Below are 6,000 nucleotides of genomic sequence, written 5' to 3'. Positions count from 1 at the left end.
GTATGTTTGTGCTTTTCTATTTACCAATTTCTATGTTCTATGTTTGTGCTTTTCTATAAACCAATTTCTGTGTTCATGCAAGTGACTAATTGAACGAATCCTCACTATCAGTGTCTGCAATTTGGCAGTATGCCCAGAACCTTGTTTAGAGTAAGGGATGTCTCAGTTTAGAGAGAAGCCTCGTGAGGTATTGGTCTGTCACATGCACGACCCAGTATTGGTCACATGATTGAAGCAAATATAACTTGTCTGCAGTATATAAGAGAACTAACAGGACTGCCCCGTTAGAGCTTCTGACATACGTTCACTATGGCGCATTAAGTTTGTTGGAACCTCTCCTGTGCGCTGACAATAAACAATGATTCAATTAAGATTGACTTAGAGTGTCCCTGTGTAAGAATTTCCACGACATTAGCAACTGAGCTTCCAAACTGTAATTTTGAAAAGGAAGGAGTGACCCGATGATTGATAGGCTGAAAAACATGGGTATTTTCACTTTTATTTTCAAATAGGGATAATAAAGTGTTGAAAGTCCATTGGCTAATTAGTGGATTATTTCTGTAATAATTGTAAAAACTATAAATACCATGGGTTTGTGTGTGTGTGTGCGTGCGTGCACACACTTCTACATGTATAGTATTTGCATGTGTGGGTGTGTGTTTGTATAAAGGCTAAAGGGAAGATTATCTGTGGTAATTGTAGTGGTTGTGTGTTTGTGAACAGCATTTGTGGCTGCCCGTCCTCATGCCTGTGAGATCTGCACATTTGCTGCTTGTACTGGCTGTTAAAAGGGACACCTGCCAACCTTTCTAAAAGACGACATCCTAAATATATTTTTTCAATGATTTCATTTTTTAAATGAAATTGTCAGTTTCATCCTAAATATGTTTGAATTAAGATTCATATTTGTCAATTGCTGTAATTGCTGTTTTCTCACCATGTCAGATTCTAATAAGCTTTATACTCATACTTCATACTGTTGCAGTGGTCATGGAGTCTCCGCTTATGCAGTAGAGAAGCATATGCGAAAGACGTTTCTGTGTCAGCCAGTTGAATAGTTCTAATTAATTATTCTCTCACTGCCCCTGTTATTAACTGATTATTTGTATTGTACAGTGGGGAAAAAAAGTATTTAGTCAGCCACCAATTGTGCAAGTTATCCCACTTAAAAAGATGAGAGAGGCCTGTAATTTTCATCATAGGTACACATCAACTATGACAGACAAAATGAGAAGAAAAAAAATCCAGAAAATCACATTGTAGGATTTGTAATGAATTTATTTGCAAATTAAGTATTTGGTCAATAACAAAAGTTTCTCAATACTTTGTTATATACCCTTTGTTGGCAATGACACGGGTCAAACGTTTTCTGTAAGTCTTCACAAGGTTTTCACACACTGTTGCTGGTATTTTGGCCCATTCCTCCATGCAGATCTCCTCTAGAGCAGTGATGTTTTGGGGCTGTCGCTGGGCAACACGGACTTTCAACTCCCTCCAAAGATTTTCTATGGGGTTGAGATCTGGAGACTGGCTAGGCCACTCCAGGACCTTGAAATGCTTCTTACGAAGCCACTCCTTCGTTGCCCGGGCGGTGTGTTTGGGATCATTGTCATGCTGAAAGACCCAGCCACGTTTCATCTTCAATGCCCTTGCTGATGGAAGGAGGTTTTCACTCAAAATCTCACGATACATGGCCCCATTCATTCTTTCCTTTACACGGATCAGTCGTCCTGGTCCCTTTGCAGAAACTGCCCAAAAGCATGATGTTTCCACCCCCATGCTTCACAGTAGGTATGGTGTTCTTTGGATGCAACTCAGCATTCTTTGTCCTCCAAACACGACGAGTTGAGTTTTTACCAAAAAAGTTCTATTTTGGTTTCATCTGACCATATGACATTCTCCCAATCCTCTTCTGGATCATCCAAATGCACTCTAGCAAACTTCAGACGGGCCTGGACATGTACTGGCTTAAGCAGGGGGACACGTCTGGCACTGCAGGATTTGAGTCCCTGGCGGCGTAGTGTTACTGATGGTAGGCTTTGTTACTTTGGTCCCAGCTCTCTGCAGGTCATTCACTAGGTCCCCCCGTCTGGTTCTGGGATTTTTGCTCACCGTTCTTGTGATCATTTCGACCCCACGGGGTGAGATCTTGCGTGGAGCCCCAGATCGAGGGAAATTATCAGTGGTCTTGTATGTCTTCCATTTCCTAATAATTGCTCCCACAGTTGTTTTCTTCAAACCAAGCTGCTTACCTATTGCAGATTCAGTCTTCCCAGCCTGGTGCAGGTCTACAATTTTGTTTCTGGTGTCCTTTGACAGCTCTTTGGTCTTGGCCATAGTGGAGTTTGGAGTGTGACTGTTTGAGGTTGTGGACAGGTGTCTTTTATACTGATAACAAGTTCAAACAGGTGCCATTAATACAGGTAACGCAGTGGAGGACAGAGGAGCCTCTTATTGAAGAAGTTACAGGTCTGTGAGAGACAGAAATCTTGCTTGTTTGTAGGTGACCAAATACTTATTTTCCACCATAATTTGCAAATAAATTCATAAAAAATCCTACAATGTGATTTTCTGGAGAAAAAAAATCTCAATTTGTCTGTCATAGTTGACGTGTACCTATGATGAAAATTACAGGCCTCTCTCATCTTTTTAAGTGGGAGAACTTGCACAATTGGTGGCTGACTAAATACTTTTTTCCCCCACTGTATATGAGACCCCACTCAAAATGTATTTAAATTAAATGTATTCACTTAAAGTCAAATATTTTCCATCTGGACTTTATTGTTGTGATATTTGTAGCTACTGTATATTCGTAATAAATGACGGAATGGTCTTATATCACTGCAGAAAAGTGTACACACATACTATTTTAAGGTTTTATTTTTTGAAGTACAAAATGTGGTATACGAGAACTAGTTCCATAAATACAAATACTCAACAAGTTTAGAACTTGAAGAATGCTAAGTGAGTTTCTAAATCTAAACATCAGATACAAACATGATGCCGATGACGCTTTGGTTTGAGTGTTACAGCAGGTTTCAAAGTCTATAAAGGCCTGCAACACGTTGCAGTGATGACCCAAAAATAATAATAATTCAGAGTGATTTTTATCTATTAAGATCTGCTTTTCATTGTGTACGATACTGAGCACAAAATGGAATTGGGAATGGTGGTGTTCCCGAAAATATATTCATTTAGATCTATTCAAATGTCACAAGTTTTTCACCCACAACAGGTGTGGGAACCTGAACGTCCCTCCACCATGTTCCTGTCCAATTAAACCCCTAGTAGTATATCACACAGAATAATACAAACTTGGAATGACAGTTTGTAAGAGTAATCCATTTCCATTAGCCCAGATTTCTGGAGGCCAGAGACACTACTTGGAGGCCAGTTGGGACAGACGACTACATATGGTTAAGGCTTGTCCCTTTGAAAATGGACTTCACGGAAGTAGAAAGAACATTGACACAGGACAATAAATTAAGAAAGTGAACAAAATTATTCAAATTTAGAATCTTCAAAACACCTGTTTTCTTAAAAACACAAGAAACATTTTCAACCAAAAAAAAGGATGCAATGATTTCTTAGGATATTTTTTTGAATTTATATACAAAAATATGCGAGTAAGTATCACATCCCACCTATTCAAGGTGTGAACTGTAACATTTTGTGTATTGTCCTGTGCAATGGATGGTGTTTCTAACCCAACAACTCAAAATACAGTCCTAGGTGGGTTTTTCGACCACTTTCTGCCAAGACCAAAATGCCCAAAAGGCCTACTTCCAGTCAAGAACCAAATATACACTGAGTGTACAAAACATTAATAACACCTTCCTAATTATATTGAGTTGCACCCCCCTCCTTTTGCCCTCAGAACAGCCTCAATTCGTCGGGGCATGGACTCTACAAGGTGTCGTAAGTGTTCCACAGGGCTGCTGGCCCATGTTGACTCCAATGCTTCCCACAGTTGTGTCAAGTTGATACACATGGGAAACTGTTGAGTGTGAAAAAATAACCCTGTTCAAAGGCACTTAAGTATTTTGTCTTGCCCACTCACCCTCTGAATGGTACATATACACAATCAATGTCTCAAGGCTTAAAAATCCTTACTTAACCTGTCTCCTCCCCTTCATCTACACTGATTTAAGTGGATTTAACAAGTGACATCAATAAGGGATCATAGCTTTTACCTGGATTCACCAGTCTATGTCATGGAAAGAGCAAGTGTTATTAATGTTTTGTAAACTCAGTGCATATTATCAATGGAAAAGTTATCCAGATGCAACTACCTCACAATTTTTTTTTTACTGACTTAAAGAAATGTTCCGAAACTTTGGCGACTATTAAGTCTTTTTCTAAACCTCCAACTTTGGGCTGGATGTGTATTTCCTTTTAATTTAGCAAATATTTGCCTCATTCTTCAACTCTGCATTGTTGGGAATGGCCTCGTAAGTAAGCATTTCACTGTAAAGCACATATGTCAGAGTCAAGGCCCGCGGGCCACATCCGGCCCGCGAGAAGGTTTTTTACGGCCCCTGGGATGATCTTGATTTATTATTAGAACCGGCCCGCAGACCGCAGCAAGCCGGCAGCCCGCAGATCTTTTACACGCACCAATACTACATTTCCCACAATGCAACGGTGACGTTGCATTTCCCACAATGCAACGGTATAATCTGAGACGACATTATGAAACGAAACACGCGGACAAAAACAAGAATATGGACATGGAACAAAGGCTACAAAAGGCAGAGGAATTAAAACGAGGCCTCAAATCTCGACAGGCTCTGTTCAAAAAAGCCAAATCACAAGGCCAGGCTGCTGTCAAGGCCAGTTTTATTTTGGCAGAAGAGATCGCTAAATCAGCCCGGCCATTTACGGAGGGGGGATTTCATCAAAAACTGCATGATTAAAGTTTGTGACGAAGTTTGCCCAGAAAAAAGGCAACTCTTTTTAAATGTGAGTCTGAGCAGAAACACCATTGCCGAGAGAGTAGACCAGTTGTCCATCAATCTAAAAGAGCAGCTTGTGAAAAAGGGAAAAGATTTCATTGCATATTCCTTGGCTGTGGATGAGAGCACCGACATTTCTGACATTGCCCAGTTGTCAATTTTCATCCGGGAGTGGACTCCAGCCTAAAGCGTGACAGAGGAGTTTTTGGCTTTACGTCCTATGCATGGCACAACTACGGGGCATGATTTGTATGAAGAGGTGTCAAGATGTGTAAATGAGATGGAGCTGCCTTGGGAAAAACTCGTGGGTTTGACAACCGACGGAGCACCTGCGATGTGTGGACACAGGAGCGGACTGGTGGCGAAGATACGGGAAAAGATGCAAGAGGAAAACGCGACAGGTGAGCTGACAGCTTATCATTGTATCATACACCAGGAAGCGTTGTGCGGTAAAGCCTTGAAAATGGAGCATGTAATGAGCATCATCACGCGCACAGTTAACTTTATCAGAGCCAAAGGTTTGAATCACCGCCAGTTCAAGGCATTTCTGACGGAGTTAGAAACGGAGCATGGTGATTTGCCTTATCACACAGAGGTGCGATGGCTAAGCCAGGGAAAGGTGCTTCAAAGATGTTTCGAGCTTCGTGAGGAGATTTGTCTGTTCTTGGACAGCAAAGGGAAAGACACAACACAACTCCGAGACGAAATGTTTCTGTGTGAAATGGCTTTTCTGTGTGACATTACGAGTCATCTGAATGCAATGAACTTGCAGCTGCAGGGTCGGGATCATGTCATCTCTGATATGTACAGTACAGTGAAGGCATTTAAAACCAAACTGACTCTGTGGGAGACGCAGATGCGGAAAGAAAATTTGAGCCACTTTCCCAGCTGCCAGACCATGAAAGAGAAGCTCTCTACCAGTGCGTTCCCGAGCGCACAGTTGGCTGATAAAATAGGTATGCTTGCCGCTGACTTTCGACGCCGATTTGCTGACTTTGAAGCACAAAAAAGCAGGTTGGAACTGCTCGGTAACCCATTTGCTGTT

Source organism: Coregonus clupeaformis, chromosome 24 (genome assembly GCF_020615455.1).
Source record: "Coregonus clupeaformis isolate EN_2021a chromosome 24, ASM2061545v1, whole genome shotgun sequence".
NCBI classification, from domain to species: Eukaryota; Metazoa; Chordata; class Actinopteri; order Salmoniformes; family Salmonidae; genus Coregonus; species Coregonus clupeaformis.
This window is presented reverse-complemented; position numbering follows the sequence as displayed.